The 12,527-nt window shown below is 35.4% G+C and overlaps 1 protein-coding gene across 12 annotated transcripts in view; it reads left to right on the top strand.

Moving 5' to 3' along the window:
• PCLO (piccolo presynaptic cytomatrix protein) overlaps positions 1-12,527 on the top strand; it is a 370,143-nt gene that overhangs the window by 262,162 nt on the left and 95,454 nt on the right. The window lies entirely within an intron of this gene.

The following is a 12,527-nucleotide window of genomic DNA, read 5'->3' on the forward strand; positions in this document are numbered from 1 at the left end:
AAAAGCTCATTATAACATTAAAAAAAAAAACAACAAAAAACACAACTTATTATAATATAAAAGCTACAGTAAAAGCAATAGTGCCCATTTTTAAAATCTTATGTGAGTACCCACATAAGTTGATTAAGTATGTAGCTGCCAGAGAATCACATCACATCTTGAATGTGTAGTATAGCTTCAATAATTGTGCACTGAAATTTCTTTAAGAGATCTCTATAGAGAATGGCATAACCATTGGCCTAATCCCGTAACATTTATTCACCAGGCTATTTCTTCCTTCATGCATGAATTTTGCACTTATTACAATGGACCTATTTGTGAGAATAATGCTGCTTTATCGATCAAGTACTGCAGATCAAATTCGTGCAGACAGATTTTGAAAAAATAATTTCATGTGACAGGTACAAGTATACTGGAAATGTTTAAATAGCAGAGGATTTCTAAGGTGCAGCATTAATTATTATTTATTTATTTATTTATTTATTTAAAGGGAAGTTTCACTTCTGTGTCATGGACCATTCTTGTTGATAGGATTAGACTGTGAGATGTATGGCAGTTGTTACTGAGGCTTAATTCCCTTTCTCTGATTTGTGTTGCAGATTTCCAAGTTCCAATGTACTTTTAAATATGACAATGCACAAATTTCCATCCCAATTTGACTAACTAGATAGAAGAGAATAGTTCAGCTGCTATAAAGATCATCAAGTTCTGCTGCCTGATCTCTCTGACTGGATTTACAAAGTCATGGGTAGAAACCTGACAGATTTTTCTAATTCATAGTCCTTAGTTCAGGCTGTGCCAAGACAGTGAGTACTGCTTGAGTTCCCAGGACAGGGTGTTTTGGGAACTGGAAACACTGATTTGGGCAGCCTTAGCATGGCACTATGGAGCCTACTGTCTCTGTGAATCCAAAGGTGATATTAGACTGCCATTAATATCACTCAGCAGATGTTCTGAAAAATGGGGTTTATACTTGATTTTATCACTGAAGGAACTTGAAAGAACAAGTTCTTCAACTGCAATTTTTCAACTTTACTGTTAAAAATATGAGTTGTTGCTAAATCCTCGATTTTAGTATCTCTTATTTGTCTAGAAAATATGTAACCTGGATTTCTTAAAGTTGAAAAATCTTAAATTCACTAAAATCCTATGTGAAGGAGGAATATATAGAGGTATGAATCTTCAAGAATTAATACCCATCCCTTAACACTTCACAAGTACTATCTCCCATAACTCTTAATATTAGCTAGATTCTTGATGCAGAAACACTACTAATAGTGTCTGACAAATCTCAGAGTTAGTGTACAATGCCATTGTCCTTCCACCACTACTTTCTATCACAGAAGGAAACCGAGACAAAAAGAGGCTAATTATTTTGCCTTTCTTCACCTGAATGGTTACAGTGGAAGCAAAACTACAACCCAGTCTCCGAGGCCCCCTTCTTCATCCCCAAATCTACCAGGTTGTTCTTATTGTTGGTAAGGTACAGCTGCTAGTTTGCTAAATTGAAAATAAATAAATAAATAAATAAATAAATAAATAAATAAATAAATAAATAAAGGCCATTTTTGTTTCTAGGACAGATTACTGATTTTAAATGACAAACGGGGGAACTAATGCATGTATTTTATGATGTCTGAAAAATAAATATCTTACCTAATCTTGTTATGATGTTCTCCTTTTCAAACCACAACTGAAAGAAGAGTACCCTGAGGGATGTGATTCATCTCATTCTAAATAGGTGTCAGTTGAGATGAACCATTCTAAAAGAAGACTGCCTTTCTTCATTCATTACCTACTCAAAATTCCTAGACAGCTAACAAGACAAGATGCTTACTTTTAAACACCTCAAAATTGTCTTACTGACTAAAGGCCCAAAGCAAGGTAAAACCAAAAGGGTGATTTTTTTCATTGTGCATGACAGTTCTTTACCGCAGAGATGTATACTTTATGCTCTTTCTTTATTGTTTTAAATGTGCTCAAAATTTTATGAAAAAAAAGATAATACTCTTATGCATTTTCATCTTTGGTTCAGATTACAAATCTGCTCCACATACTTTCTACTGTGGTCCTACAGCTAAGGATGTGCTGCTATATGTCAGGAATTTGTACAAATATCAAGATAACCTCTACAAAAAGATTAGCAAATGTTGGTTTAAAACAAATCATTCCAATAGTTAGAATTCTACAGTTCTGACAAAAGAGAATTTTCTGAAGGAAAAATATTTTTCTGCCTCATAAGAAAGCAAGAGTTTCTTAATCTCTATGAATAGATTACTATTCCCTGTAGCAAAACCAATACCTGTTATCGAGAAGAGAGATTTAAGATCTGCCTTATACCCTTGAACTTCTACAATACCAGATTATTGCTGTGGCTGATAAAAATGTCCATGAAATGGTGGAAAATATGAGAAACAAACAAAAAGAAGCCTCCTTTTTTGACAAGAAATAAAGGTAGGAAACTACATTACTACCATATCTTGGCATGTCTTTGATCTTTCACCTCTACCTGCATTAGCATAAAAAATAAAGTTGACTTTCTAATAATTTTTTCCTGTAAAAATAGGAGATAAATTTTCTTCAGTTTCAAAGTAATTATTATATCAAAACAAAAAATAGGATTTAAATATCCTTTTGAAATTTAAAAAAAAAAAAAGATAAAGGATTGCTTTTTTTTTTTTTTCCTAGCTAAAAAGTTCCACACATTTTAAATGAGTTTTTAAATAGTTTCAGTAATTATGCCTAACTGAAAACTCAATACATGACAGAAAAAAATACCTCAGCTCAGATTAGAAGATGATCAAGGGGCTGGAGCACCTCTACTACAAAGATGGACTAAGGGAGTTGAGCTGTTCAGCCTGCAGAAGAGAAGGCTCTGGGGAGACCTTACAGCGGCCTGCCAGTGCCTACAGGGGGCCTACAGGAAAGCTGGGGAGGGACTCTTTGTCAGGGGATGCAGCAACAGGACAAGGAGTAATGACTTTACACTGAAAGAGAATAGGTTTAGATTAGATATAAGGAGGGAATTCTTTACTCTGATGGTGGTGAGGCCCTGGCACAGGTTGCCCAGAGAAGCTGTGGATGCCCTATCCCTGGAGGTGTTCAAGGCCAGGCTGGATGGGGCTTTGTGCAACCTGGTCTGGTGGGAGGTGTCCCTGCCCATAGCAGGGGGATTGGAACTAGATGCTCTTTTGGTTGGTCCTTTCCAACCCTAACCATTCTATGATTTTATGATCATGGATTTAACTTACCTACTAGCATTATGAAGAGTATAATTTCCCAAATAATAATAATATGTATACAACAGCAAAATAGTATGGGGAGGAGATGAGAACTGCATACCTCTGGCCAGAAGTTTTTATTCAGTTTTCATAGTTTTCAGGTTAGATGACTCTGACAAACGAGGTAATAGTGACTAAATTCTACTTTATATTTGAATAATCACATAGTATCAAAACTATAAAATTACCCTTAGGGATGATTACCCTAGGAGATGATTATTTAACATAGTGACTCCTATTAGAGCACATCAAGTAAAGATCTCACTCTATCCTTTATGACAGAGTGGTATTTTAAGGTCTTCAGTCATTCTCATTAAGAAGGCTTAACTTTTTACTTAAACTGTGGTGTTTTCTTACTGTGAGTAGCAAAAACCTTTCTGCTCTTTTTTTATACATGACTTTACATGTCATTGTCATCCAATGCATAACAATGGCCTTTGCTCATCCCTAGCACTCTTTGAATGTTCAAATGATAGCAATAATTCCAGTATTTTCTGGATTAGACTGTAATCCCTTCACGGTAACATTGCTGCAGACCAGACAGGGCTGAATCAAGCAAGGGTAGACCCCCCAGGTCAGTGCAAATCTGTATGAGAAGAGCCTTTGGCTTCAGTAAGCCCCAACGGAGGTAGAAAGTTGGAGTTCCTCAGTTGGGAGTAACCTGCAGGCTAGGCCCTGGAATTTGCATTCATTCTCTCCTGATTGTCAATGTAGCAGATATTACAGTTTTTCTTTCAGATTAGTGTTCTGTCTCTGCTGTGCATTCTGACTAAACCCTTTCTCTCATACCTGTCTCATAAGGACCAGAATACATGTTTCCAGGTTATTCGTCCAGAGAGTAAGGGATGATAGCTACTGAGTCTTCTTTAATTTATCTTTTGGGTTCTTAAGTTGGCAAATACATGATGGTTTTGAAGGTGCCTTTTGCACACTTTTAGAAGATAATAGATGTTGTGATCTTCTACTTCTCCACCCTATACCTGTGGTTTATTGGATAACATTGCTGGGTTATTCGTTGTCCTTTTTTGAACTTATCTTCAGGTCTCATGTCCTCAGTCCTGTTCCTTGTCTTTTGGCTTCAGCCTGCCCTTTGTTTTAGTCAGTCCTTTGCTATAGTGTGGCTGTGTGCTGTCTCTTTTAATCTTCTTGTGTTTTTTTCCTGAGCTTGGTCCTGAGGAGACACATATAAATGCATTGGGATATTGATGATCTGCAAACTAATGTTCCATGAATCTCCTTTTCCTTCCTCTATCATTCCTTCTGGGAGTTCTACATGTGCAGATTCCCATTCATAGTTAATTTGCACCAGGTATAAGTTGTGTATTACATAGCTCTGCATGAGAAGATGAGACCCTGATCTGAATGTGTTTCTCTCTCTTCACTCAATTTTTCTTGCCACTTGAGTGGCAACTGGAATAGCACAGAGCACTATCTATCTGCTCTTTCTTTGATGTACCAAAGACAACTGGTCTGAACCCAGTGTGTCCTGTGGTTTTTTTTTTTTTTTGTTTGTTTGTTTGTTTAATTATTGAGAGATATTTTAGTTGACGAAAGAGAAGCAATAGAAAAGAACAGAGTGTCGTGTATAAGTCCTCCATTGGCATGCGTACAGACCAGTGCTACTGGGGCTGGAGAGTCAGGGTCACTCTTGGATCCATGCTGCTGAACTTCATGTTGGCAGAGATTATCCTTGTTAAAGGGAAAATCAGGCCATGGGTACTTTAGCAAAAGCCAATGGGCCTCTTCCTGCATGAGATGTGGGTAATATGAGGCGTGAGTAATTTGCTTTTATTTATTTATTTGAAGGTACAAATTTTAACACTAATAAATTATGCTAGTTTATGTTTAACCTGAATAGTTGTGCTTGGAGTCTAACTGTTTGTCAATATAATAGTTTTTTATATAGATTTTGGCATGTTTGCTGTAGTAATTTATACTTTTAAGGAGAAAATACATAACACAGTGAAAAATACATAACACAGAGAGAGAGTAACTTTTTAGACACACACTGTAACTTCCACAGCAATTGTATGTTTGCATCTTGTAACATTTCTCTCTTGCCCCTTCAAAGGAAAACTTCAAAACTAAACGTCACTTGAGCAAGTTCTGTTCTCAAGTGCAACCAATAGAAGCTGTACTAAGAAACTTTATTTTTCTAAATGAGAATAATTTTGTACTCAAGAATGGAAGTGAAAAAAAACAACAACCTCACAACACTACTGAGTTCTAAATATGCCAATTCTGATAAATATAGGATGCAGACAGGGATATACTAGTTGAAATTCATAACTGACATCAAACCCCTGTGAAAATAATGTTATTATGGCATGGAAAAATCAGATTTTTATGTATTTAACATTTATGAAGGAGACAGCAAAGAGAAATTCCTACAGCTTCATTGTTTGTACTGATCTCCAGGTGACCATGAATTAAACAGACTTTTTTCATTATAACACATGTATATTATGAAGTGCATCATAAGTTAGCATAATATAGTGCTTTTTTAAAAAAAAGAAAAAAGATGCTGTTTGACAACACAATCTGATAATGAAATGTTTAAGATTTTCAGTTAAATTAAAGCTCTCTACACGAAGCTCATCTCTCAGGCAAAATTATAAATTTTCATTACTGCAAGGAAATAAGTACAGTATGTGCTATAGTTTCTGTGAAGAATATGTTTTGACAATTTTTTTTTTTTTCTGAAACATAGTGCGTAATAGTTACAATTCACCACAGCATTTTATTTAGCATGGTATAACCAATTATCTGTAACTCTAATCTAATCTATGAATTCTGAAGGTAGAGTAGTGGTGAAACTCTTTATCATAAGCAGTGACTCTAATCTTCTTTTAACTTGTCAAGATCTTCAATTCAGGTCATACACGTACATCCACTTCATCACTTTTTCCCTAGCATAGTTCAAACTGAAGGGTGGCCTACAACACCATGTGCTAATTACATATGTTTAGAAACCTGAAAGCTGACTATGAATTAGAGAAGAGCTTAGAACTATGTTGATAGCCTCAGCTGTACTGGTTTGTGGTGTATTGCATGGTTGCCTGTAGATGCTAAGTACACCCCAGATGCATGGTTGATTTACTCTGGCTGTACTTTTATCAGTGTTATTTGACAGTAGCAGAGTAAAAACCATGAGGCACAGGCAGGACCATTTCTATCATCTTTATCTGATGATGTCCATTTTTAATAATTGCGAGTGTTGTCTATATAATAATTATTGTAGTAATGGAAAATATTCAGCCTTTATATGTATGATGAATGGAAGAGGAAGCTAAGGTGTCTTCAAAAAAATAATGAGTTTTGGTGTGATTCATGCCTAGCAGTACAAGGAAATACATTAACACATTGACTTTCATCAACCTATTTTTAACCATTAGAAAGGTTTAGAAATTAAAGGAAAATAAGTGAAGAAAACAGACCATGAAGTAATTTACTGTTGAATGTCAGACTGCAGTTGATACTGTTCCTCCTTGTTCTCAGTGCACATTTAACTTTTATAGCACTTTCTGGAATTTCAAAGTAATATTTCTGAATTTCAATTCCATGAAATGGATAGACGTTAACAATCACACTTTACAGACAGAATCATCTAGCCTAGAGAGCCCAATTTTCTCTTCCACTGTGGACATTAGACAGACGAGTGAAAAAATAAAACAAATCAAATTGACTTATTTATTTTCATAAGAATAAACCAGGCAAACTATGAAGAAGCAGAGAATAAACCCCAACAATCTGCATATATAACTATAGCATAACCAAGACCAGAGGATCTATTCTAATATTGTAATGTGTAACTTAAATTGCAGTAGGAGAGCAATTCTGAGACTCAGTTTGCTCTGCCTTACCTTTTTTTCAGTAATGCTTTCATACCATATAGTCAGCTTTTCTCTCAAGGCTGCAGGATAAATAACAAAAACCTCTCCAGACAGCTCTGTCTGAACTCACGGGATATAAATAACTGATAACTGCATAGTTCTATGGAGTAAATGAAAATAACAATGTTTGAGTGCTTATCATCTTAATGCAAAGCCAAGGAACTCACCAGTTACGGAGAGGGAAGAAAGTAGTAGCTCTTCTGTCTTAGAAGAGATATTTTGAAGCAGTCACTTAAGATATTTTCATCTTTGCCATATTGTTTCTGTGAACAAATCCATCATGTATGTTCTCAAGTCTAACAACTTCACTGAAATTTACTTCAGAGAAAAAGTAGTCATTTACCTGGTGTTATCATGGAGCTTATGTTTCTGCTGAAAAATATTCTGAATATGAAAACACAATATTATAAATAGTGTAAAGTTGTGGCTCTGAATCTTTCCTATTACAGGCATTTGAGGGAAGCTGTCATTTCTACACGCGCTCTAAAGTCTGCATCACTCCTGGTGTAGTCACAGGAAACTTTGTTCCAAAGCTGTTTTACAGCCAGTACCTATTAACTTGATTTTTTAAAATTATTTTTATTAAAAAATATATATATATATATTTTTGAATCAATGTTTTGCATTAGTGCAAACCAGCAGGAATGTTAATGGAGCTCATAGAACCAGTGGTCATACTAAATTGTCCATTTTGTCAGCTCTCAGATCTTGCTTACTGTTTTGTTTTAAATAGGATGACAGGTGATTAGTTTAATTAATTCTTACTTAATGAAGAGCCTATCCAAAGGAACTATTATAAAGTACCTGTGCAAAAGGTAAGAGAACAAAGAAAAATTGTTTTTGTTTAAGTTTCTCCTAAATTCTGTGGTCCAGGATACAGGACTCAATTATATCTAACTTCTAACATTGAATGTAAACCAACAGATTAAAAGAAGCTATGAGATCTAGACAAACACAGAGTTTAATAATGGAACTAATTTCTGATTATTTAATATTGCAAACTTATTCACTGTCACTTAATATTTCCTGGGTTTGTGAAAAAAAGCTATTCAAAAAAAAAAAAACAAAAACCAAAAAAACACTCAGAGCACATCAGTTAATTCATAGGGCTGCATTCTGAACTCTTTCTGATCTGGAATAATATCTCTGGAATTGGTTATTTCTCCTTTCTTTGATACATAAAGCTACAGTTTATGTGGGTAAAGCATTAACATAGTCCATAAAGCAAAATTTAACTATTTTACATAGAATCACAGCTGAGGCTGGAAGGCATCTCTGGAGATCTTCTAGTTCAAGCATCCTGCTCCAAGCACGGTCAGCAAAAGCAAATTGCTCAGAGCTGTGTCCCATTGGGTTTTGAACACCTCCAAGGATGGAGACTCCGCAGCCTCTCAGGGCAATATGCAATTTTGCAGTACTTTGTATTTCAAACTTATGAAGGCATTAAAAAGTGCAACCCGCAAGCCTATGAAAGTTAAAAAGTGCATAATTTTATACAAGCAGCTGAACATTAGTGGTGAGCTGCATTTTGCACAATCCAACTGAGCAGCTGTAAACATTGCACAAGACTGAGCAGCGAGCAAAGCCAACATAGTCCTTGCTGTTATGTAAGAATTTTTTCTAACATCTGCTCCACATATGATGTTTACAAATCTAAATAGCCAGCAATTAGAGGGCTTAGCTCTTTAGCATAGACAATAAAAATTATCAGCAGAAGATTCCCATTTTGAAGCGTATGGCCAGTCCAGGAAAGTTTCAGTACTCCAGCTCCTCATAGATGGATATAGGTTTACTCAGGCTCTTGTGAACTTATATATCATGTCGTAAACTAAAGTCTGGCCCTAGGTTTTATCCCAAGCTCATCTTTTTTTTCCCACATTATTAAAACTTTCTACACAGGGTTTTTTTCTTTCCCCAAAATGTCATAGATCTGTCCAGGATCAGCAAAGCATGCTGAATGCTCCACAAGGACTGCAGGTAATTATTTCAAGTACCTTCATCCCCAGGCTGATCGAACCTACTTCTGAATAGTCCCTGATTCCCTGCGATTACAAACAGATTTTAAGTTTCACCAGTACTTAACTTCCATTTCACAAGCTGTCAAATAACTAGTCAAACTGTCAGAAAAAAAAAAGGAAATCATTTCTGCACAGTTTTCATTTTTTATTGTTATCAGTGAACAAATAATTGGCCTATTTTAGGTGGTACAAAAATAAAAAGCTAAGACTTTACCAGTTGTTAAAAAGAGTCTGGCAATCTTGAACAGTTTAAGCATTAAATTATTAAAAAGTATGGTATTATAGTGTAAGACATCAAAATTCTACTCTCTCCTTCCTGTGAGGGTTTTGATGAAATGCAGGTCCCTTCCTTGCTTCCACAGCACAAGCACTGGCCCTCTTTCAGGAGCAAGCTTTTAGCTTAACCACTGAGAGCAGCAACTAGAACAAGTGCAGGAGACGTTGAAGTACTGTGCTTATAAATAAGGACAGAATGGCTATACTGTTTCAGAGCAAATGTACATTTAGATTTTGATCATGTTCCAACTGTGGCCAGTAGCAGATTCATATGAAAGAATATATGAACATGGTAGGCAAAGACAGGATATGTTTGCCACTTTTGATACAGTATGACTGTAGTAAGTTTTTGAAGGGAAAGGCTTGTATTAATCCAGCAAAATTTGGATATCTTCATGACAGTTATGCATGTATGAGTTTCCCTCTCTGGAATAATTATTTTGTAATCAATGGAAAATAGTTTATTTATTTTGATTCCACATTCTAAATCTCACCACGAAGTAGAGTAGTAGAAGTAGAGTAGGGTGGAGATCCTGATGTATAAAGCTGATTTGCGGAATGTTGGGGCTGATATTTCTAAAAATAAGTTGTAGCTCACTCTCATTGCAAGATGTAGCTGTCCCAATTATTACAAAAAAAAAAAATAAAGAAAGATGCAAGAAGATGTGGATTCAATTATCAGGGTAATTACTAGCTCTTCCTCCGTCAGTAGAGTTGCCGTGGAGCAATGTATGATTTCTCATCTTCCTGGTTTTGTTTGTTTTTCTTTGTTTGCTTGTTTGTTTTTTCTGCTAAGCACAGGTGATTTGAAGCATGCAAAGTTTTGGAAATGTGTATATGTCATGACTACTAAAGACTATTTGCAGAATGTGGCTGTTTTTTAGGTGAAAAACTTTATCACCACTCACTCTTGGTGGCTCCTTAGTACCTTTTTTCTCTTTCTGTTATTAGACTAACATTACCTCTTAGGGTTTTCTTTGTAGCACTTTTTTTTTTTTTTTTTTGCTGCAAGAGAATTTATTATTTAGCGGTAGCTCCTTTTAAAAAAAAAAAAAAAAAAAGGGGAAATCAGCTTCTTGTTTAAAAACATTTTCTATCAGTCAGAACAATTAAATCATGTTTAAATAGCTTTGATTTTAAACATTTGTAAATCCACAAGGCAGACAGTAAAAGAGATTTACCCCTATACTGACAGTGTTAAACGGATCTCTGCATGAGCCGAGGCTATTGAGATTCAATTTCCTTTCAGTTTGCTTCTTTGTTTAGATGTGCTTGGTCTTACTGACCAAGTGAGTTACTGTGGTGCACTCTGTAGTGAAACTCTCACTGGTGGAAATGAGAGTAGATTTCCTCATCCCAGCACTGTAGCAGTGCTCTGCTGGACTCTTCCTGCTGGTCTTTTAAATTAAAACAACCCATTGATGATAGCCTTATGGACACTTAGCTGGGTACTTTTTCTTCAGAAGCCATGCAGGCAGGATGTGGTAAAACTAGGATGGTGTCTGCATTTTGTCAGCAAAGCTCGTCTTTTAGAGAAGGATGTTATTCACTTTCTCAAACATCTAAAACTTTCCAGTTTTACTTTTGTTCATTGCCACTAATACATGGAAGTGGTGGATTGCTTTGTCTTATTTAAGAGGTTCTTACTATTGTACTCAACATCCGATGCCATGGTGGCTTTGTGAGGGCACACACTGACAAGAAAATGAAAATAACTTCAGTTCCTTCCTTTCTAGAAGCCTTCTATAGACAGTGCATGCTGTTATATTTGTGTGGCGGAAAACCGGGGGAACTGTATTTATTCATAATTACTGTTGCTTTATTCCAGAGGAACTGAGCTTAAAACCAGATCTGCTCTAACAAGCAAAAGCAAGATCATGCTTCTGAATAATGGCTGGTGAATAAAAGGGGCTAAATTTTAGAGAAAGACAAATCTATTTTGGCAGTAAGCAGCTGGCTTTACTGCCTTCTGAGCATCACTTTTTAGTCATTCTGCACAGTTTGTATTTATGTAAACTGACTGCTGTGAACAAGTTGCTAAATTTTTACTAAGAAAAGTTATGAGAAAATCTGATATTTCAAATCCTAAATAATGGAATCCTACAGAAAATGCTATAATATGAAGTTACGGACTTTATTTCTCATTTTCTTTCATTGTCGAATAATTTAATTTGTTTTATTCCATAAACAATTCTCGTTACATTTTCTTTAACAACAGATTTTCTTATAAGTTTATTTCCACATTTCACTTCATTATTTTTCCCTTTTGTTATATGCAACAGCACAGGATTTTGAAATAAAAATATAACCCAGCTGAAGACTTGATTTTATCTGTGTAAGTGGTAGCAAGCTAAGTGTTTGTGGTTTTCCTTGCTGTGTGGATGATGTGGTTTTCAGCTGTTTTGTAATACATTCTTTTTAGTGGAATATTAAGAATTTAATATCTTTTCCCTTTAAGCAATTTTTTACCTCTAGAGCCTGAAAGTTGGATTTTGACATTCTTATGTGCATTAGTGAGAGGTTAACTCCTTTGGAGCCATCCTTTTGACTAACTACTCAAAACATGAATGCAGCTCTCAAAACCTGAATTGTAACCCCCAGATATGAATCTGCACTTTGTTTTTTGTAAGCATTTTACTGTAACCAAAAGATTTCTCATCAGAGTACATCTCATGATATACGAGGGACTGATTCTTCAAATACTGGGTGTTAAACTTCCTTATAACGTGTGCTTCCTCCATACCAAGTCTCCTGGCATGGTTCTGGGACACAACAGATTAGATCAGTATTCAAGCTTTTTTCAGCCTGTTTATTATAGCTTTGTTCCTATCTTTCAGAATTTGTTATGGTTAGCTATTTTGACAGTTTATGCATTAGAAATTATATGGAAGTAAAATGTGAATATACATGTAAATGTATGTTTCCTGGCTGGTATTTGAAATGTGGAAGTAAATTTTCATTTAAAATCACTTAGCCCAACTGCCTTCATCCAGTTGTATTTTTTTAAGGGACAAAGTAGAGAAAATGCATGTGAATTATCAAATCATATTTACAAATTT

This window comes from Anser cygnoides, chromosome 1, assembly GCF_040182565.1.
Source record: "Anser cygnoides isolate HZ-2024a breed goose chromosome 1, Taihu_goose_T2T_genome, whole genome shotgun sequence".
NCBI lineage: Eukaryota > Metazoa > Chordata > Aves > Anseriformes > Anatidae > Anser > Anser cygnoides.